The sequence below is a fragment of the Geotrypetes seraphini genome, chromosome 11 (genome assembly GCF_902459505.1).
Source record: "Geotrypetes seraphini chromosome 11, aGeoSer1.1, whole genome shotgun sequence".
In the NCBI taxonomy this organism is placed as follows: Eukaryota; Metazoa; Chordata; class Amphibia; order Gymnophiona; family Dermophiidae; genus Geotrypetes; species Geotrypetes seraphini.
The window spans coordinates 43,284,061-43,308,000 of NC_047094.1; the positions used below are offsets into that span (position 1 = coordinate 43,284,061).

At 40.8% G+C, this 23,940-nt stretch overlaps 1 long non-coding RNA gene and 1 pseudogene across 1 annotated transcript in view; one reads left to right on the forward strand and one right to left on the reverse strand.

The window, feature by feature from the left end:
• The window catches only part of LOC117345848, a 606,231-nt gene that overhangs the window by 437,505 nt on the left and 144,786 nt on the right, over positions 1-23,940 (reverse strand). The gene's annotated exons all lie outside the window — the stretch shown is intronic.
• LOC117345847 lies at positions 21,623-22,651 on the forward strand (annotated as a pseudogene).

Consider the following 23,940-nt stretch of genomic DNA (forward strand, 5'->3'; position numbering starts at 1 on the left):
TTGGTCTGACCCAGCATGGCTATTTTTATATTCCCTTCGGTACATTAAATCCCAATGTGTCTGCTTATATTTTTGTGACTGTGACCACTCAGAACATAATCCAATTTAAATAAATCAGGCCTCAATATTTAACAAGGTTAGGATTCCACAGGCCACATAGCTTCATAAAAGAGTCTACAATATTATCATTGGCACCTTTACCTGGAAAAAGATTGAGAAGAAAAACACTCCCGCCATTTAATTTTATGTGTCCTGCAAGATACTGGGAATTATTCATCCAAGCCAAGTCATTAGCAAGAGTTTTGGTGATTTTAAACACTGAATTTTCCACAGTTTTTTCACAATAGCCACTTTAGCACTTTGTTTTCATCTTTTTTTAATTCCATTTTTATTTATTTATCAAAGAAAGTCTATGGAGCTCCGTGCATTTCTGGTTTTGACATTGTGTAATTTTGCAGCCTACATGGATAGTACTGACATTCATGAAGCCCTATGTGTATAAAGGGTTTTCCATCCCTGCTTTAAACTGATTTTCACCTTCACAAAAATCTGATATTTTGTTGAAAATTGGTTTAAACCAGTGATCTCAAATTCACGGCTGGGGGCCACATGCGGCCCGCCAGGTACTATTTTGAGGCCCTCGGTATGTTTATCATAATCACAAAAGCAAAATAAAACAGTTTCTTGATCATATGTCTCTTTAGCTATAAATTACAATATTATTATTAAGACTTAGCCAAAAGGAAAGATTTATAAACTATAAAGAGTTTTACCTCATGTAAAATGGTAATTTCTTTAATAAGACATTAACTATTTTTTTTGAGGCCCTCCAATTATCTACAAATCCAAAATGTGGCCCTGCATTTGAGTTTGAGACCACTGGTTTAAACCAATAATGATGGATTATGTATAATGAACTATGTAAAACCCTTTGTTCATAGGGAGATGGACTGACAACTGGAATATCATGCTTTCAGAGATGACCCTATCACCAGGTGGACTAGGCATATGCCTAGGGGCAGCAGGCTTCAGGAAAAGAAGCAGCACAGTGCTGAGCACAGCCAACAAAATTAGGAAAAAAGGCAACCTTTTAAAGTTGCTATTAGCAGCTGGGCTTCGAGAATCTATGTACACAAGGCCTGAAGCATCCTGCCTCCTTTTGACAAGGCCAGGTCTTGAGAATGCACACATGCATGAACATGTGGCTCCAGGCTCAGATGCAGCAGAGTTGGCAGGGGGATGAAAAGAGATGGAATATGCTGGACACATTGGGCCAGATTCTTCAAATGGTGCTGCTTTTGGTAGCCGCCTACAAAAGCACTGCCGATCGCTTATCAATCGTGTGATGGTGCCATTCTCAAAATCATGACCTGCGGGAAAGGGTAGGCACCTGAAATGTAGGTCAGGGTTTTGAAGGCCTACATTTCTGGTACCTACCTTTCACGGGAATCATGTCTACAGAAGCGCAGGCAGGTGGTTATTCTTTTGAATGAAATGGGTTAAGTAGATTTGAAGGATGTGGGTCACTTAAGTTTAGGCTGTCTAACTTAAAGCGCCATTTGTAGAATTGGTCCCTTTGGGTGGGGGAAAGAAAGGCGATAAATGCTGGGTAACTTGGAGGGGGCTAAAAAAGGAAAGGGAGATGCTGGAAATCTATGGAGTAAAGAAAGGAAGAGTTGTAGAATATGGGCTTCATAGGGCGGGGTAGAAGTTTGACCTCAGATGTCACATAGCCTTAGGCTGGTCTTGTCTTTTGCACAGTTTTCCTAAGGTCTTAGTTTGGTCTTAGCTTATTTAGCTCCTAGATTTCCTCTTGCTCTTTCTAGAATACAATAACTGTCCTCTCATTTTAATGTAAATCATATTTATTAAATTTCAAATATAAACAAGAAAAAAAAAAATCATTTCAAATACAACAAGAAAAACAACATAATTTACAGAGTTAATATACAATAAATATTATCATTAAAAACAAATATATTCAATTCCCTCCCCTTTTCCCCCCATTTTAGAACTGTAATTACATATTAAATAATATGCGATCTCATTTTAATACAGTAACAAGGTAACTCTATGTCATGGAGTATAGGCTGACTCAGTACAGTACACCGAAGCAATTTTTGAAACCAAATCAGGTTAAGTCTAACCTATGACCTTGAATGATTGGGTTATATTTACAATTCAGTGACCTGTCTTCCTCATCCAGCATTCAATACAATTTCACTGAAATTCAAATGAAATCCTTCATTACCTTAACACAAGCAGATATTTTTGTAAACAGCTTCCATTTTAATAGTTGCTTAATTTCCTCCGTTCCTGTGCTTGTGAAGTACCTGTCATGACTTAGTTTATGAGAGGTAATGATTCCTGACTCATCCCCCCATTGCTGTTTCGGGGACAGGAAACCCCCAAGTAATAACCTTCTAATACTAAATTATCCTTCTTCAAAATGACTCTCCCGAAAATGCAATTTCTGCAGGTTTCTTCTGCCTGCCATCTACAGTATGCAAATACATTCAAAGAAACTCGCTGCCTCTTTTACAAAGCCGCACGGCAACAGCCCCGAAGCCCTTTAAATCTCTATGGGCATCAGGGCCGTTAGCGTAGGGCGGCCGCTAGCGTGGCTTTGTAAAAGAGGCCCTCAATGTTCACATGTGATAGCTTTAATATATATTTTGTGATCTGCTTGGAATATTAACTATTCTTCCTGAGCTGCAGTTAGCTTTTCTTCCACAAACATCAGCAGACTAATATGCTTGTCAATGCTGGGTTTCTCCCCTCACAATCCTTAAAGGGATTAAAATCCCTTAAATCAGGGGTGTCCAACCTTTTGGCTTCCCTGGACTGCATTGGCTGAAAATTTTTTTCTGGGGCCGCACAAATGCGAAAACACTTCAGCAAGACAGAGGAGGGAGTCGGCAAGATAGTAAACACCCAGGAGCAGCAGAGGAAAACACTGCATCGCCCTCGACCGGGGCCGCACAAAATACTTCACGGGGCCACAGGTTGGACACCCCTGCCTTAAATATAACTCCCATCCCACCTACCCACTCAAAAGACCTCTTCAAAAAGAGATCCACTTTCAGCTTCCCCATCACTTTCTCCAAATATTTTTAACCCTAACTCCATACCACAATATGTGGCCTTCCAGTTTACCCAAGATAGATTCATTTCCTAAATATAAATTATATTAATTACAATAATTTTACTCTGACTATTCTTAAGAAATATGTTGTACTTTTGCTATTTGTATTTCGCTGATTGTCCAGCTTTCTTCAGTGTAAACCGCCTAGAAATCATTTGATTGTGGCGGTATAGAAAAATAAAGTTATGTTATGTGGTTTCTAGGTCTCTTTGGGGGTAAGCATTCCTGCCCCTATGGCATATCATTCAAAAATGGCATCAGCTGAACTAAGATCCCCTTGGTCTTTCAAATTATAAGTGAAAAAACAAAAACTGTGTAAGAGCTTAAGAGACACCGGAAAAGAAATAACGATGCTACAAGAAACCCCTAGGATATTCCAAGCTGAAACCTGATTTTCTGATGTTACAGTGTGGGTGATCATTAGCATCCAATGATCACTACATGGTAAGATTTAATATTAAGATGGGTATAGCGAGGACTCATTTAAAAGCAAAGGTTCTAGATTTTTTTAAAAAACTAACTTTGTTCAGATGGAGGATTACATCAAGGAAATGGGAATATTTGGAAGGAGTGGAAATGCAGTGGGCAAAACTGAAATGAGTAATTGTAAGAGTGCCAAACCTTTTTGTGAGGCAAGTAAGTAAAAGTAAGAGGAAAGAAGACCGCTTTCGTTCTCAAAAGTAGTAGCTGAGAAGGTAAGGAATAAGAGGTTAGCTTTCATAAACTACAAAAGATCACAGAAAGAGGAAGACAGGCAAAAATATCTGGAAAAGTTAAGAGAGGCTGGTCATGTCGTCAGGAAACAAAGATGCAAATGGAAGAAAAAATAGCCGACATGGTAAAATAGGGAGACAAGCTATTTTTTAGATATATTAGTGATAGGAAGAAGTCCAAAAATGGCATTGTGAGACTCAAAGGTGAAAGGGAGAAATATGTAGAAGCTGATAAAGAAAAGACTAAATTGCTTAATAAATATTTCTGTTCTATGTTGACGGCCGAAGCAGCAGGAGGGGATCACAAACATGAATAGGAATGAAGAAGTGGTAGACCCAATTCTATTTTCAGAGGGTTGTGTTTGTGAGGAGTTAGCTCAAATAAAAGTACACAAAGTGATGTGGCCAGATAGGGTACATCCGAGGGTGTTGAAGGATCTTAGGGAAGTTCTGCTGGCTCCACTGACCTTTTCAATGAGTCTCTAGAGTTGGGAGTGGTACAGAGGACTGGTACAGAGGACTGGAGAAGGGCGGATGTGGTCCCTCTCCACTAAAGTAGAAGTAAGGAAGAAGTAGGGAATTATAGGCCGGTAAGTCTGACTTCTATAGTAAGAAAATTAATGGAAACACTTTTAAAACAGAGAAGGGTGAAGTTTCTGGAATCCTGAGGATTGCAGGACCAGAGGCAACATGGATTCACTAGAGGTAGGTCTTGTCAGACAAATCTAATCAATTTATTTGACTGGGTGACCAGAGAATTTGATAGAGGGAGTGCACTAGATGTGGTATATTTAGATTTTAGCAAAGCCTTTGACAGTGTTCCACACAGAGGTCTAATAAACAAACTGAGTGCCCTCAGGATGGGTCCCAAAGGGACGGGCTGGGTCAAGAATTGGTTGAGTGGAAGGCAACAGAGGGCTGTGATCAGTGGAGATTGTGCTGAGGAAAGGGATGCTACCAGTGGTGCGCCTCAAGGTTCTGTTCTTGAGCCTGTTCTTTTTAACATTTTTGTAAACGATATTGCTGAAGGGCAGTCAGGTAAGATTTGCCTCTTTGCGAATGATACCAAAATCTGCAATAGAGTAGTCACTCAGGATGATGTAAATAACATGAAGAAAGACCTGGCAAACCTTGAAGAATGGTCTGAAATTTGGCAGCTAAACCTGAGGGAACAGTACAGTTTAGGGCAGTGGTCTCAAACTCAAACCCTTTGCAGGGCCACATTTTAGATTTGTAGGTACTTGGAGGGCTGCAGAAAAAATAGTTAATGTCTTATTAAAGAAATGACAATTTCGCAGGAGTTTTACCTCATGCAAAATTGTCATTTCTTTAATAGGACATTAACTATTTTTTTCTGCTGCCCTCCAAGTACCCTATTTTTTCTGCGGAACTCACAGTTACAGCTTGACATCTTTCCTTTCTCAGAACTGACCCACTTCAATCACTATAGTGAAAATAAAATCATTTCCCCTACCTTTGTTGTCTGGTGACTTTATTTTTCTGTGCTTTTAACTATGGGGTCCTTTTATCAAGCTGCAGTAGGGGTTTAAAGTGCATAATACCGTGCATTAAACTGCCTGCTGCGCTAGCCACTGACGCCTGCATTGAACAGGCGTTAGTTTTTTAGCCAGCCACGGGGGTTAACACGTGATGAAATGTCCCAAGCGCTAGCCCCGCTAGCGCAGCTTGATAAAAGGACCCCTATGTTTCCAGGGCCTTCTTGTCCATTGACTGTTTTTCTCTCCGTCTTCACTTTCTGCCTTGCATCCATCTTTGTATATAATAATATCAGAGCACTGCCCCAAAAATTACCTAAATAAAGTTATACATATGTAAAGATCAGCTCAGAGACATGGAGGGGCTTTTTCAGAAGGTAAAACTCCCCTATTGCATCCATCTTTGACATTAACTTAACATTCAATTTTTCTGCTTTCTTCTCAAAATCTATGTTTCCATGTCTTCCCATCCCATCTCTCTCTCTCCTTCCCTCCCTATTTTCATGGTCTGACATCTCTCTTCTTCCCTCCTTCCCCCCAGTGTATCATTTATCTTTCCCTTCCTCCTTTCTGCCCCTGCAGTCCATCTCCCTACCCTTCCTCCTTTCTGGCCCCCCTCCCAGTCCACTTCTCCCTCCATTCTACCAGTCCAACATTTTTTTCTCTCTTCCTCCTGCATGCTTCTCCTCTGGTCCTCCTTCCCTCAATCAAACAGTATCTCCCTCCATGAGTCCAACTTTTAACTCTCTGACCTCTCCCCCTTCCCCAGTGTAACATTTCTCCTTCCCTCCTTTCTGTCCTCCCCATCCATCTTGCCCTCTCCATGAGTCCAACACTTCCTGCCTCCTGAATGCTTTCTCTCTCTGTCCTTGCCTCTTCCCTCAGTGAAATCTCTCCTTCCCACCCCCCAGCCCAACATGCTCTCTCCCCATGCACCATCTCACCCTCCCCTCCATTGTGTAGCACCTTTCCTTTCCCTCTCTTTCTACCAGGTCCAGCAGCACCTCTTCTCCCTTCCTTTTACCTCTCCCTTGTCCAGCAGTACCCCTTCTCCCTTCCTTCCTCCCCTTCTCCCCTGTCCAGCAAAACCTGTATTTTGCAGCTGTGGTCTTGTACGTGATCTTGCACACTGAGCATGAAGAGAGGCTCTGGCACCGGCATCAGCTGACTTGCAACTTCCTGCAGCTGTCGCGTATGCCGGACTCTTGCCTTCGCATATCCAGGGGCCACGAGTTTGAGACCACTGGTTTAGGGGGTGAAGAACTTAAGTGCATGGTAGAAGAGCGGGACTTGGGTGTGATTCTATGCGATGATCTTAAGGTGGCCAAACAAGATAAAAAAGTGACGGTGAAAGCTTGAAGGATGCAAGGTGCATAGGGAGAAGTATTGCCAGTTGGAAAAAGGAAGTATTGATGCCCCTGTATAAAACTCTGGTGCAACCTCATTTAGAATATTGTATACAATTCTGGAGGCTGCACCTTCAAAAAGATATAAAAAGGATGGAGTCGGTCCAGAGGAAGGCTACTAAAATGGTGTGTGGTCTTTGTCATAAGGCATATGGTGAGAAAATTAAAAATCTCAATCTGTATACTTTGGAGGAAAGGCAGTGTATACTTTGGCGGAAAGGCGGGAGAGGGGAGATATGATAGAGATGTTTAAATACCTATGTGATGTAAATGCACATGAGTTGAATCTCTTTCATTTGAAAGGAAGCTCTGGAATGAGAGGGTGTAGTATGAAGTTAAGAGGTGATAGGCTCAGGAGTAATCTAAGGAAATACTTTTCTACAGAAAGGGTGGTAGATGCATGGAACAGTCTCCCGGAAGAGGTGGTGGAGACTGAGACTATGTTTGAATTCAAGAAAGCCTGGGATAGGCACTTGGGATCTGTTAGAGAGAGGAAGAGAGAATGGTTACTGCGGATGGGCAGACTGGATGGGCCATTTGGCCTTCATCTGCCATCATGTTTCTATGTTATTTTATGTTACAAACAGATAGAAACACTGGATATAATCCCTCATGATAATTCTTTGAAAACAGACCCCATATTATACTCTGCAAACCCCACAAATTAGAACATGCAAGGTGTTTTAAATGATTATTTAAAAAAAAAAATTTTAAAAACACATTAAAATTCCTTGGATTAAAATGTTGCAGAAAGACACAGCTTTACAAATCTGATAAATTGCATGACAGATGCAGCACTACTGAGCATTAGACACACTTGTAACAGTTTTGTTCATTCATCAGTGTTTTATTTCAAAACCATTTTTCAATGAAATGTAGCTTTCCATTTCTATTATCAAGATTAATGTCCCAGTAATACACAGAGGTATAAACCAGACTACGGCAGCAAAGGAAAACATATCGTGTGTGATATAGAGCACTTGGACTGATTATTATTTTATTTACACTGCTGGGGACGGTGTTCTTTTTCGCTTGTAGTTCAATGCTCACACATATACTGTATTTAAGAAATAATGCTTACAGAAGTTATGTGCTGTCACAGTAAGCAAAAAAAAAAATGTTTTCGTACAGCAACCTATAGGAAGTTTTGAAAGCTTCACGTATCAATCATTTTCCTACAAGCCAGGGCTTCTGTGCTTCAGGTAACCTCGGGTGGGTCACTAGACAACCAAAGTTGGTGAATTGAAAGTGTGATATATGAGTCGTGCTAAGTAAATAAATAAACCAGGATCAGACAGCAAAGAATATTTTTGCACATAAGGCTGGCATGGAGGACTGAGCACCCAAAGTGATCTGTATAGTGTAAAGAAGATATAACTTAGTCCCCTCACATCTATGCAAGAAAAAAAAGAAAGAAAGAAAATAAAGATAAGTATATAAAATATAGAAGCATTTGGGTCCATTTCAAATAGTTTTTAATTAGTTAAGTTTGGAAATTCTCCCAGTAAAGCTCTACTTTTAAACATTTTTCCCTAATAAGCAGCTGATTTTAAGTACAGTGGTGCCTCACATAACGAACGCCTCACACAACGAACGCTGCACACAACGAACTTCATGTCTTGATTCACACAACGAACTTCGTTTCACACAACGAACTTCACACAACGAACTTCGTTTCACACAACGAACTTCGTTTCACACAACGAACTTCGTTTCACACAACGAAGTCGCCCGAGCTGCCGATGTATTGCATCCTTCCGCGCAGGCACTGCAGGCAGTCGTTAGTCACTGCGCTTAACTGCCCTCTCTCACTGTATACAGTCGTCCTTTTAAGATAAACTCAATATTTTTTATATATCATGGCTTCTAAAAAAAACAGGAAGGTGATTTCTGTTGAAATGAAACGGGAAATAATTAGAAGGAGTGAATGTGGGGTAAAACAGTGTGATCTCGTCAAAGAGTTTGGCCTCAGCAAGACCACCATTTTGACAAATTTATCTTTTTTTATGTCATCTTAACATATTTTATGCTGCAGAACGAATTATTTTTTTTAACATGTATTGTTATGGGAAAACGCGTTTCACATAACGAACTTTTCGCATAACAAACTTGCTCCTGGAACCAATTAAGTTCGTTGTGTGAGGCACCACTGTACTAAAGAGACCATTTTATTAAATTGTAGAATCATACACTTAGCACATGGTAAGTCCTCGAATTACCATGCAGTAACTACAAAGCCTGTAAAAATTAGTTGTAAGCAATCGCAGCATTTGCCAATGCAGTTATATTAGACGAAAAACCTTAACCAAGCGATGACTGCAGGGACAGAAAATGCAGATGCACTTACCATCAATTATTCCTATGGATTTAGAACAGAAATCTAAGTTTCTTAGCTAGTAGTATTGAAAGAACCACGAGTGTACTTCTAGAGGTCACGAGGAGGTGCTGTCTTGGTGGGGACGTCCTCCTCTCCGCCCTCTGCTTCTTTTCGCCCCCTGCTGCTGCTCACGTGCACCTCTTCCCTTCCCTCGTACCTCATTAATTTTCCCGGCATGAGCAGAATCGGTGGTCGGCTCTCTCCAACATCACTTCCAGGTCCTGTACCTAGGAAGTGATGTCAGAGGGAGAGCAGACATGACATAGATAGTAAGTTCATGATGCTGCTCACACCAGGAAAATTAAAGAGTTACAGGGGAAGTGAAGGGCTGTGCGTGCAAGACAGGGGGGTTGGGAAGGAGCAGGAGACGGAGAAGAGGGTGGGGGATGGGCATCACTTACCCATGATATGCCACTGCCCCTGTGCCTCATGTTAACAATTAAATCAGTGAATGTATGGCCACGAATGCTTAGTAAAGTGGCCATGTTCATTGCACTGCAGCTGAATGGAGTACAAAGTATCATCAGCTGAACCCCAAATGTTTTATGGTATTCTTGTTTAGCTACCAGAGAGGAACCTGGGAGGAGTAGGCAGATGGCCTGAAACTTTCCCAGCTGCTGAATCTCAGGGATAAAGATAAGTGAATCCAGTTATCTTGATGAGGAGATTGTGGTCCCAGTATTTTTAAGTGTTGATCTAGGGCCTTCCTTTTTCCCTGTATACTTTGTCATCTTTTTCTTCTGTGAGCTACTAAAATGATCAGGGATCTTCATCAAAAAATGTATGAAAATAGACTTAAATATTTCAATACTAGTTTTTTAGCCCGTTACATTAACGAGTGCTAGAATAGATGTAGACTTAGACATTTCTTTCTTTCTCTCTTTCTGCCCGCTGTCTTGTCTCTCTTTCTTTCTGTGTCTACCCCCTGTCCAGCAGCAACCCTTCCCTGCTCCCCCTGTCCCACAGCAGCCCCTCTCCCTTCCTTTTACCTCCCATCTGCCCAGCAGCGCCCTTTCCCGCAGGCTCGTTATTAAGCTGGCTCCTTTTTCACATGTGGAAACCGCCGCAAGCCTCGCAAACCACCACCGCCGCTGGGGAAACCGGTGCAAGCGTCACAAATTGCCACTGGCTCCTACTACGCATGCGGGGACACGGCACCGCAGAGGCACGGCACCATGGCGATTGAAGTGCATAGGCGCGCTAAGGGTTTTATTATAGCGGATGTATACTTTGGAAGAACAGAAGGAGAAGGAAAATATGATAGCAATATTTAAATATCACAATTGCATGAAAACACAGGAGGTGAGTATCTCAGCTGAAAGGAAGCTCTTGAATGAGGGGCATAGGATGAAGGTGAAAGGGCCCAGATGAAAATTATACTTTTAAAACTGAAATATCCAGAATTTAAGCAATTTCTGGAGGATCCAAAGTCATTGCTCTCTTGGTTAACATGTCTAGTATCTGAATCACTTCTCTTATACCAGTTTTTATTGTGCAGTTACATTTCAGGTAAACATACAAACTCAGTTTCTGATTCGAAACTGTTTAATTCCAACTGTGAAATGGCCAATTTCTATGCTACAAGTTATTAGGCCTGGGATTCCGACAGTCAACACTGATTTATAAGATGCCTCCCTACGTCTCCAGCGGCTATCAGGTGACATATTACTATGCCCTGAGATACCTATTTATATCTGAGTAGTTAAATTAACATGCTGTTCAAATATTGCAATATTTCCATTTTTAGTACTCTAGAGCATACGCAATATGGAATGCCAAATATTAAAGCACAGGATAGATATTAATACAAAGGCGTTACTTCTGAAACATCTAAGACTACAAAGGCAAGCTCTTGCGGCGAAACTCCAATCGTGTATCGGTATTGCTCTGACATTACAGTTTCATCTTGGAAAGCTGCAATGCAGGATAACCCGTTTATAGCCATTCAGTACTCAAACCATGCCTCCACTTTTATGATTTTATCTATATTGCATACAGAAAGTTATATGCTCCCCAGTGAGGTGCCAGAAAGCAATTAATCAAGGAGATCTGCAGATATCAAAGAGTGCAAGTATGTCTGGGGTTTATGGAAAAACTAAAGCTTGGGGATATTAGGCTAGAGCCACTAATTGACTTTGTATTCAGTTTAGATAATACATATTTGGGGGGAATATAGGAATAATTAGGCAGATATGAATAGAAACACATTTTTACATATAGTATATGAGGGGTGCTAAAAAGTTCTCAGGGCTATACACTTAGTCCGGTGATTTTCCACTTTTTTTTTGTTCCGCATTTTTCCGATGGAACAAAAAAGTGGAAAATCGCTGGTCTAACCCCCCTCTTTTACTAAGGCTCGCTAAACGATTTAGCTCACGCAAACTAATTTAGCGTGCGTACACTGATTTAGCACGCACTAATGATTAGCGTGATAAATGCTAATGCAGCCATAGAATATAATGGGCACATTAGCATTTAGCGCGCGCTAATTGTTAACATGCAATAAATCAGTGTATGCGTACTAAATCAGTTTGTGTGTGCTAAATTGGTTAGCGTACCTTAGTAAAAGGACCCCTAAGTGTATACCCCTCGATGGAGACTGCCTCATTTTTGTTGGTTGGGCTGAGAACTTTTCATAGCCAGAATTTAAAATTAGGTCCAATGGCCATTCCTGTCAAAATTGAAATTTCCCTCCAGAATTTCAATTCTGTGACCAACAAACTTTCCTGCCACATTTCAATTTTGTGATCAACAAACTTTCCTGTCAAAATTCAAATTCATGACCAAAAGCACAAGTTGATGATGCAAACTTTGGGCCCCAAGAAGGCAGCAACTACATACAATTAGTAGAGGATATGCTCTTTCATTTCAACAGCCTTGGCTGTAACATGAGTGTTAAAGTCCGTAATCTGCACAGTCACTTAGATCAAAGTTCTTCAACCTTTTTACACCTATGGACCGGCAGAAATAAAAGAATTATATTGTGGACCGGCAGTTGAAGAACACTGGTCTAAGTCATGAGCCAGACCCCGCCCATCTCTACCCAATCTCCACCCCAGATCCCGCCCCCACTAATTGTAACACTATTTTTTCCATTCATTTTTCAAAGATACACAATATAATCTTATTAACAACACATAATGGTTAACCACAAAATTAAACTACACAAAGCACACTGACAGCAGATGTAAATTCTCAAAATTGACATAATTCAATCACTAATAATCACAAATAATCAAAAATAAAATCAAAATAATCAAAAATAAAATCTTCCCCCCCCTACCTTTGTTGGCTCCCTCCCTCCATGCTATGCCTTACCTTCTGGCCTTCTCCCGCCTGGCCATTTTATGCCGCCCCCAGTGTTATCTTCAGGCTGGCTCCCTCTTCCTCACTGATACAGTGCACAAAGCTGCGGGCAGTGGCTCCTTGCGCGTCCCATGCCTCATCTGGAAGCCTTCCCTCTGATGTTGCAATGTCAGAGAGAAGGCTTCCGGTTCAGGCGCAGGATGCACGAAGGAGCCACTGCCCGTGGCTTTGCGCACTGCCCTCAGTGAGGTAGAGGGAGTTGGCTCAAAGATAACGCTGCATCGATCGCACTGTGGACCAGCAGTTGAAAAACACTGTTTTGGGCCTGATGCACATGCTGGCCCTGTGGACCGGCAGGAAATTTCTGTGGACCGGCACCAGTTCACGGACCGGTGGTTGAAGAACAGTGACTTAGATCACTTTTCAGAGAACCTTGGTGACTTGAGCGAAGAGCAAGGTGATAGTCATCAAGATATAAGAACAAGGAAGCCTGATACCAAAGAAGATGGGATGCACACATGATGGCTAACTATTGTTGGAATCTTATGCAGGATTGTTCTGGCAGAATTACTTTTAGAATTAGAATTATTATTATGGAGATTTTGATTGCTTAATATTATAGGTTAAATTTATTTATTTTTTTTGCTTTTACTCTGTCCTATCCAATTTTTACATGGAGTTCCTTTCTTGATGAATGTGTATTATATATTGTACACCGCTCGGATCCTTTTTTAAAATAATAATAATAACTTTATTCTTCTATACCGCCATAGTCAGATGACTTCTAGGCGGTTCACATCGAAGAGGGCTGGACAATCAGTGAATTACAGAATGAAAATAGTGAAGGTACAACATATTACACAAGAAATAGACAGAAGGAAAATATAAATTTAGGCCTCCTTTTACAAAGGTACGCTAGGGTTTTTAGAGCACACACAAAATTAACACGTGCTATAGTGCACGGTAGCCGAAAATCTACCTAAAAAGGAGGCGGTAATGACTAGCGTGCTCGGGAATTTAACGCACGCTACTGCGTGCATTAAGGCTCTAGCACACCTTTGTAAAAGGAGCTCCTAGTGTGGTTTTGGTTTAGGAGATGAATCTGTCAAACAGTACAGTTTTAATTACTCTCCGAAAGGCGTCGTAGGTCAGCCTGGCTCCATTGATGTAGTTACCCAGTCAGGACTGCTGTTTGCTTGCTTGAAACATGAAAGACCTGTCCAAAAAGGATTTGTATTTACAGACGGTTATCCTTGGGTATGCAAATATGTTACAGTTTCTGGTTGACCGTGTGAGGTTGTGTAGTACAAAATGTGGTAGAAGATAGGAAGGCGCAAGTCCCCAGGCCTGCTTGAAACAAATACAAGCAAACTTGAGCATTATTTGCGCCTCCATTGGCAACCAGTGTAACAGTCTGTAGTAGGGGCTAATGTGGTCGCTTTTCTTCAATCTGAATATCAGGCGAACTGCCGTGTTCTGTACTATTCTTAATTTTCATACTGTTTTCTTTGGGATACCCAGATAAACGATATTGCAGCAGTCTAGTATTGATCGAACCAAAGACTGCACCAGTAATCTAAAGGATGTAGAGTCAAAGTATTTTTAATGGTCCTTCATTTCCACAGTGCGCAAAAGCACTTCTTCACCACTATATTCTTGTGGTCAACCATAGTTAGATGTGTGCCTAGTGCGATTCCCAATATTTTTATAGATTTAGAAATTGGGTATTCGTAACCATTTAGATGTAGCAATGTTCTGGTAATTTTGTCCTTTGGGCTTCCCAAGAAAAGTTTTGTCTTTTCTGTATTTAGTTTCAGTTTAGTTTCAGGCTTTTACGCGATATAGAAAGTTTTTCATAAACAAACAGATCCCACTCTCGAAAGTCTTATAAAAGGAGCTTCTTGTGTGTTGAACGACTGGAAAGTTTGCATCATCAACTTGTGCTTTTGGTCATGAATTTGAATTTTGACAGGAAAGTTTGTTGATCACAAAATTGAAATGTGGCAGGAAAGTTTGTTGGTCACAGAATTGAAATTCTGGAGGGAAATTTCAATTTTGACAGGAATGGCCATTGGACCTAATTTTAAATTCTGGCGGGGAAGTCTATGGTCACATTTTTTTTAATTTTGACAGAGAAAAAAGGGTGTGGAAACTTTTAGATGGATGAGAAGGTGATTGTCCTTAGCCTCAGTCCTTTCCTTTATTTTGGATGAGTGGTTGCCATGTTTTGTTTATGGAGCGTCCTTTATCTCCATTGAAGTTATTGAGGTGCTTTGCTATCTCTATTACCTCTTTGATTCTTCTTGGTCACCAAACCTCACAGCATACCCTGAAGATAGCCACAGCATGATTGCTGAAATGTCAGTTCTACCTACCCAGATGTGGTGAGACCCAGAAAACAGCAACAATCATGACGCCAGCCACGGAAGCCTAAGAGAACTTACATGCATAAATGCTAAAAATCCTCCTAAGTGCTATTCTGCAAATACCCACTTACATAGTAATATAGTAGATGATGGAAGATAAAGATCTGCATGGTCCATCCAGTCTGCGTAAGATAAACTCATAGCATATGTTGTAATATAACCTATATATCCTTGATTTTTATCTGTCTTTGCCATTTTCAGGGAACAAGGTATAGAAGTCTACCCGACTCTAGACATATTTCCCAACTGCTGAATTGCAATTGAAACTTCCCAAGCTTATCCAGATGTGTCAAGAAATGGGAGACCCATCACATAGAAATTTTTCTCTTTTTTAAATCATTTGTCAGAATTCGGTATACTGATGTCAGTGGAATCCCTGTGGTTTCAGAAAGTTCCTTGCATATTGCACAATGATCTTGTTCAAGAACATCAGCCACGGGTTTCACACATCATTCATCGGTTGTTGATTTCAGCCTTCCTGGTCTTGCATCATCATCTATGCTCACACAACCACTCCAAAAACGAGCTGCCCACTGAGAAACTGTACTACGGTCCACTGTTAACTGACCACAAACTTCACATAATGCACTGTAGATTTATATCGGGTTTTTGCCACAGAATTTCAATCTTAATGTATGACCTCTGATCATCGACACAGTACCAGAGACACCTGCAGCCTCCAATTCCCACACTTGTCACAGCCACACTATGCATACTTCAGAGCTCCTAAGCACACGGCCTGCTGCTTCAAGCACTGAAGTGAAACAAGGTTTACTACAATTGCATCATCCACTCCCCAATGTTGCCAACCTGTGCATTATTTACGAAATGACACTCGTATAATTTTTTCACATAGTTCCCATGCAAGACGTTCAACTAGCTTCTGCATTCCTGCAGAAAAGTTGTTTTTTTTTGTTTTTTTTATTTATAAGTTTAAATAATTACAATATCAGATGATACCAAGAAAAAAAGGTTCTTACACAAATTTCAGCAATACTTAATTATTCATACAGAATTCTTTTCCAAGCCCACAACAATGGGGAGACATGATACAAATCCAAATATACAATTATAAAGAAAAAACTAAGGAAGTGGTTCTTGATTCACCCTCGCAAATCCTAAGTCATTCCCTACTCTTTTTAGGGATTCTTATATCCTCTTATTCCTCAGTAGTGGAACTAAAAGCTCTTTATTACTAACTCATTTCTGTTCTCGAGCTATTAAAAATTGTTGCAATTGAATAGGATCCTAAAACACATATTCAATGTCTTGTAACTTAACAAGACATTTACATGGAAATTTTAGGTAAAAAGATGCCTCTAGGGCTAAGACTCTACCTTTTAATTTCAGAAATTCTTTCCTTCTTAGTTGCATAGCTCTGGAGACATCTGGAAAAATTCTAACCAAGTCTCCACAAAATTTTGTCAACCTATTTTTAAAGTAAAGTTTCATTATTAACATTTTGTCTATTTCACTCATGCATGTTATTACCAGAATGGACCTACTCTGGATCACATCCTGGCTATCTTCCAAAAACTCTGTCAAATTTATTTCATTTGTAACCAGATGGTCCACCTCCTGGGCGGGTTCTACTTTTCTTTGAGGAACATAATAATAATTATTTATTGGGAAATTTTCCGCATTGGGCAACCCCAATATTTCTTTAAAAAATTTCCTTAATAAAATTTCAGAAGATAATAAATGAGTTACTGGAAAGCTGACCAAGCGGAGATTCCTCACTCTATATATATTTTCCATTAATTCCATTTTGGAATGTATCACCTTAGCATCCTTAACAGCTGATACTGAGACAGCTTGAAGTGTATTACATTGAGTTTCTACCACATTTAATAGTTTATCAAAAACAACCTAAATTGGAATCCACATTTTCAAACTTATGAGACACAGACTGAAAAATCCACTGTTTGTTTCACTATTACTCTGAGAAACCTTTCTACTCTAGAAATACCTAACCACAAGTCTTTAAGGGTAATATCTTGTGTTTCCACTGATGGTGGTTGATCCTCCACTACACCTGAAAATTCAAGTGATTTAGGTATTTCAGTAAAAGCTAATTTATTTGTCTGAGTGGAGGATACCACATATTCAGTGGAAATAATAGGTTTTATATTCCTACTATCACTTGATACTGGATGAAGGGGAGGAGTCCTTTCGAAGGGACTCATTGAAGCTCCCGATATAGGAGAATTCATATCAAGTAGTATTTGTGGAGGATTATTTGTTGATAATGTCAAATGCCTGTCCATAGGACCAGATACAGCTGGTGTTGAACTCTTAGGCTTAATTTTCCTTTTCCTCATGTCCTGGCAATTTAAGAAATATAAAAATAATACAACCTTAGATTCCTGATCCTCAGCTCCTCGTTGCTCCAAAGGGGCTCCCAAGGGGCAGAACGTGCCCCTTTGGGCAAGCCCCTTCGGCCACGCCTTGCGGCTGCGGCCGCAACCGCAGCAGCAGCTTCAATTTAAGGATGTTAATAGAGATGGACCCAATGACATCAGGGGTCCGTCTCTTCCAGTGCCTGCCTGATGGGCCACCAGAAAAAGCACTGCCGCTGCTGCGAGAGACACGGGGCAACAAGCAAAGTCACCTCCAGTTGATCCCGTCGTAGGTATCAGCTCCCAGTGAACCGCAGCAGCGGCTTCAATTTAAGGATGTTAGTAGAGATGGACCCAATGACGTCAGGGGTCCGTCTCTTCCAGTGCCTTCCCAATGGGCTGCCAGAAAAAGGACTGCCGCTGCTGCGAGAGACATGGGGCAACAAGCAAAGTCACCTCCAGTTGATCCCGTCGTAGGTATCAGCTCCCTCTGCAGAAAAGTTTTAGGGTTGTTCCCGAAGCCAGGTGAGCGGTCAAGCTGATTTTTGGGTTACAGAAATATGACCACGTGACACCTCTTTACCAGGCGTTGCATTGGTTACCAGTGGAGGCGCGTGTGAAATTCAAACTCCCAAATATATAAATGAGCTTTTTTCTTTTACAACTAATAGACATAAAAGAAGCTCACAGTTGAATTTTGTTTCTCCACCTGTTAAAGGATGTAAACTTAAAAAACGTCATCAGTATCTTTCATACCAGAAAGCAGCATGGGGCAAAGAGTTAGATCAACTGCTGATGCTTACCGAAATTCATGGGGAATTTAGAAAACATTTAAAAACACATCTGTTTTTGAAATATTTAGGTAGTTAATTTGTAAAAATTTTATTATGCAATAATCAGATCTTTTAGGGTTTTTTACTCATTGGTTTTAACTTTCTAATTCTCTTCAATTCTATTGTATTTTAAACGATGTATTTGTAAATGATGTAAACCACATAGAACTTCACGGTTTTGAGGTATATAAATAAATTGTTATTATTTATTATTCTGTTTTGTCTTTTTCTCTCAGGGTCACGGTGATGCACCCATGTCTTGTCTCTGGTGAAAATTCTCTCCAGAATACTCTGATCTTCTTTATATCATCGCAGGAACTGGGTCACAACCTCCACACTCTGTTGCTTGTGCAGATCAGTAAGCTATTTGGGAACTCATTGTGCACAGACTTTCCTGTATCCCAAGCCATGATGCATTATGGCAAATGCAGATCCATAACTGTTATCCAAACTTGCGGCCAACTGAGACACTGTTATCTGTCTCTAATCAAGGCATCCACCCTGTTAATGTGCTCTTGCGTGCACGTTGATGAGCGACCAAAACGACCATCATCAGTTACACCTGTTCTTCCCACTTTAAACCTTTTCACCCACTCATAAACCTTTTGTTGATTCATGGTACTATGTCCATACTGAGTCAATCTCTGATGGTGAATTTCCAGATTTCACTCCCTCAGCCCAAAGTGCACTGCTGCACATTGTTCTTCGATGGTGCAATCTTGCAATGGAGCATCTGTGTTTCTGACCTCATGGCTGCCATACAATTAAAGGCTGAGCGCTGCTCTGTGTATGGACAAACTATCCAACAGGCAATGTATGAGTTGCATTTCGCTAGCTCTGTTCTGGTTATCATGTAATTTAACAATTGCCTTTAATGTCTGAGTTGCCCTTGTATTATAAATCCCAATATGACAACAAATGTTTAACGTTGTTCACAATGACCTGACACAGCTGTGTTTCAGCATAATGGGCCAGATACAGTAAATGGCACCCAAATTAAAGTGCTGTAAAAAAATTCTACACTATTCTATAAAAGTTGTTTCGAGCCTAGTGTCCTTTACCAAATAGCTCTAGAGCAGGTTCCTGTGTTCAACCTTGGACATCAGGATTTATGCCAGCTGAAACCTGGCATAAATCCTAATGTGCAAGTTGGGCACATAACCCTGGTATTCTATAACACCTTGCCTAAATATATAGAAATGCCCCTGACCCACCCATGCCTCTTCCATAGCCACATCCCCTTTTGGGTTCTGCTCGAGAAATTTTTGGCATGCTGCATTACAGAATAGCATGCAGGCAGATGCGCACGTAAATCCAAATTAGTGACAATTAACTCCAATTAACATCGATAATTGATTGCTAGCACCCATTTAGCTCATTCATTCACATGTACATCTTGGCTCTGCACCTAAGTTTGGGGCATTCAATTTTGGATGACCTATGTAGAATCTGAGGGAATATGCCTGCATCAGGAAGCCATGAACTGTAATATACCAATTTTATAACTCAGGATTAATAGAGATTCGGAAATGTGTTTTCTATCTATCAGAACTCGCCACAGTGCTGAAGCAAAGGTGCAGTCAGTGTTTTTGTGAGATTAACATAGTTCAAGTAGATCTGTATGGTCTTGGTTTTTAAACTCAACCCGCACTGTGAAATGCTTTCCTTATTCCAGTTAGGGATGTGCATCCATTTGAAACAACAGTGGAAACGTGAATGGTACAACCCATGTCATTTCAAATCGTTGGGAAAATGAAAATGAGTAGGGGGGAGAGAAAAGAATCATCCTACAAGTTCCATTGAACCTGAAATGTGAGTACAAAACCATTCCATGCAAATATTCTTTGCTTCCAATGGATTTTTGTCATGCCATAACCACCTTTGCACTTAATTTTTACAACACTCAAATTTGACCATTGATGCTGTAGGAACTGTAGAAATTAAGGGAACCCGTAAGAGTGAAGATCCATAGGGGTATGAAGTACTCTAAAACTACTTTGGAGCCACTAGTAAATAACACCCTGAGAGGTAGGAGTGGAAAAGTAGTCTAATGATTAGTGCAGTGGATTAAGAATCAGGGGAACTGAGTCGAATTGCCACTGCAGTTCCTTGTCACTCTGGTCAAGTCACTTAACCACTAGCGTAGTAAGGGAGCGAGGGATAGACCACTCCAGGCACCACCTTGGCAGGGGCGCTGATACTTCTTCCTCTTCCCCTTCCCCCCATATTTCTTCAATTCTTTGCTGGCCACAAACAGTATCTCTTACCCGTCACATGTACCAACCTCATCCTGCTCTCTGATGTCACTTCCTGACCAGGAAGTGACATCAAAGGGAAGGATGAGGCTGTCATGGCTGGCGAACATTTGAAAAAGTATCAGGGGGGGCTGTTGGGTGCCGGGAAGGGGGACACATGGCACAGGGTAAATCATGGTGGGGCACATAGTATAGCGATGCCAGGCACCTCTGCCCTGGGCACAAACTGCCCTTGCTATGCCACTGCAGTTAACCCTCCATTGCCCTAAGTACAAAATAAGTTCCTGTATATAATATATAAACTGCTTTGAATGTAACCACAGAAAGGTAGTATATCAAATCCCATACCTCTAAAATACACTCCATTGCCACTCAATTACACAGATATATACATGCATAAATAAATTCTAAAATGAATACGAGGCTTTAACCCTGAGAGCATTCTAAGAAATACAACAAATAGTGAGTAACAATATCTTCATCATCATTCCAAGCATCTGCAGCATCCCTCCAGTAATCTGGCACTTGTGAAATAAGACCTCTTATCAATAAGAGGGAGCTCAAAGGCTTTTAGGGCAGTAACAAGAACCCGCTGGCTGCTGCAAATCTCTTACCAATGCATTTGAGCCCCAGCACTTAATATTCTGGCTGAACTACAGGCTGCACTCCAAGGATAAAAATTCAGTAATAACACAGATTCACAGTTTGACAGGCTCAGAATACAAACCTCCAACACGGAGCTCATTTACGCTTGTTTGGGCTACACACAGCTTTACGGTGTTAACTCCAAGGAGATAAATCGTAGTAGTGAACACAGAATTAGACTTGCCTTTCTTCTGTTTCATCTGCCGCTTTTTTTTGTGTCTGATTATACTGGAAACCTAATACTTAAACTATATTAACTGTGTTACTTCTAATCACTTCTGCCAACACTGAGCGATTTAAACAATATTTTGCCTACGCTATTTAAGCTTATTATATTAAATCTACTTAAGTGTAGGTCTATGGAACTGCAATAATTCTTGAAAATTACAGATTGTTTATTTGAGACTGGGCTGAGGGGAGATAGTATTGAAGTCTACAAAATCCTGAGTGGTGTAGAATGGGTATAAGTAAATTAATTTTTGGCTTCAAAAACTACAAAGACAAGGGGACACTCAATGAAGTTACCGGAAGATACTTTTAAAACCAATAGGAGGAATATTATTTTCACTCAGAAAACCGAAAGCTGTGGAACGCATTACCAGAGGATGTGGTAAGAATAGTTAACGTATCTGGGGTTTAAAAAAAAAGAAAAGCTTTTTGCCTTTGGCGGCACAGAGCAAGATGGCAGTGCATATCTCTAAGAAGAGGAAGGTGAGCGCTGATGGCATAGGAAATAGCTGTTATGGCGCACGTTTGTTGCTGATGGCATCTTCAAAGCTGAATTGAATGAGTTTCTGATTTGTGAGCTGGCTGAAGATGGTTATTTTGGAGTTGAAGTCAGAGTTACTCCAACCAAGACTGAAATCATCATCCTTGTCATCAGGACTCAGAAGGTGAGAAGGACCGCCGTATCCGTGAGCCAACTGCTGTGGTTCAGAAGAGGTTTGGATTTCTTGAGGGCAGTGTGGAGCTCTATGCTGAAAAGGTGGCCACAAGAGGCCTCTGTGCTAGAGAATGACACGGTGACAAAATTCATCACCTTTCCCGTCCCCGCGGATAACCGCGGGAAACCATCTTCATGTCATTCTTTAAGGAGAGAGGGAAGAATCAGAGTATAATTGGGCACAACCACTGACCCGCAAGCTTTGCTTTGAAGGATGCTGGTGTAGAAGGACTGAGATTGAAATAGACACTAGAAAATGACATGGAATTATTTTCCGCGGTTATCCGCAGGGACGGGAACGGTGTTGAATTTTGTCACCATGTCATTCTCTACTCTGTGCCATTGCCCAGGCAGAGTCCCTGCGTTACAAGCTTCTTGGGGGTCTAGCAGTGCGCCGAGCCTGCTATGGGGTTCTCCCTTTCATTATGGAAAGCGGTGCGAAGGGATGTGAAGTTGTTGTATCCGGCAAGCTCCGAGGCCAGAGAGCCAAATCCATGAAGTTTGTGGATGAACTGATGATCCACAGTGGAGACCCTGTCAACTACTATGTTGATACTGCAGCCTGCCATGTCCTCCTCAGACAAGGTGGGCTGGGTATTAAAGTGAAAATCATGCTACCTTGGAACCCCAGTGAGAAGATTTGCCCCAAGAAGCCCTTGCCTGACCATGTCAGCATTGTGGAGCCCAAGGAGGAAATCCTGCCCACTACTCCCATCTCTGAGCAGAAAAGAAGCAAACCAGAGCAGCCCCCACCAGCCATGCCTTAGTCTGTTCCTACAGCATGAACAGTGAGTGATTCTGAATCTGGGAGCGAGATATCTGGACACTGTGTACAATTAATAAAACAATCAAGAGAGAGAGAGAGAAAAAGGTTTGGACAATTTCTGCCCTGGATCGGTTATATGGGATTTTGCAACTTTTGGGGGTTTTGTCAGGTATTTGTAACCAGAACTGGTCACTGACCCAGTAAGTCTATTCTTATATTTAATTGGGATTAATTGAAAGTTAGGCACTGTTATCTAGAATAGGGACACTGGATCATCTGTTGTTCTATTGTCCTTCGATACTTAACTTTTGGAAATCTATATGGGGACATATTAATTTGATTCTGGAGACTGTGGTTCCGCTGTCATATGAAGCGGTAATCTGCGGGACATTGTTATCTCCTACACCTCCACTAGATAGACATAAAAGCAGATTACTTGGTATAATGACTGGGGTAGCCATGAAAATGGTCACTAAAAATTGGAAGAATTTTGACAGATTAAATATCACTTTTTGGTGGAATTCATTATGCTTGTGTTATAAATAAGAGAAAATGAATTCTGAACTAATGGGTAATAATAAGTTGTTTAAACTGACGTGGGGTTCATTGACCAATTTTATCAATCTTAATTAAATAGTTTATTCCCTTATTTCCAGTTTGATTTGCACATCCAGGGAAGGGGGGTGGGTGGGAGGGAGGGAATGTTATATTTGGATTTGTTTATTAATTACACGTATGTACTGTTGTATGATTTATTGAATACATCAGAATTAGGGTGGGTGGGAGGGGGTGAAAATGGTTCCTCATATATTTATTGATTGATGTAAGTGCGGTTTTTCAAATTACCGATATGTATTCCTTTATGCACTGTTTTTAGAGTGAAAAATTAATAAATATATATATATATATTAAAAAAAAGAAAGTTAGGCACCTAACTTGAAAAACTTGATTTTATAAAAAAGTAGGCACCTAGTCCCAAGCACCTACACTAAGGGCTCCTTTAACTAAGGTGTGCTAGCGTTTTTAGCGCACGCACAAGATTAGCGCATGCTAGCCCAAAAATTATCACCTGCTTAAAAGGAGGTGGTAGCGGTTAGCGCGCGTGGCATGCTAGCGCGCCTTTGTAAAAGGAGCCCTAAAAGTAGGCATGGTTAGGGGCGGATATTGAGCGTGTTTTTGAGTTAGATGGTGTACGATTTATATATTATATATTGCTGGGATAGCTGTTGGGTAAGATTTTGAAAGAACTTATGCGTTTTCCCTAGGGCTTTTTTTAAATCTCTAGATATA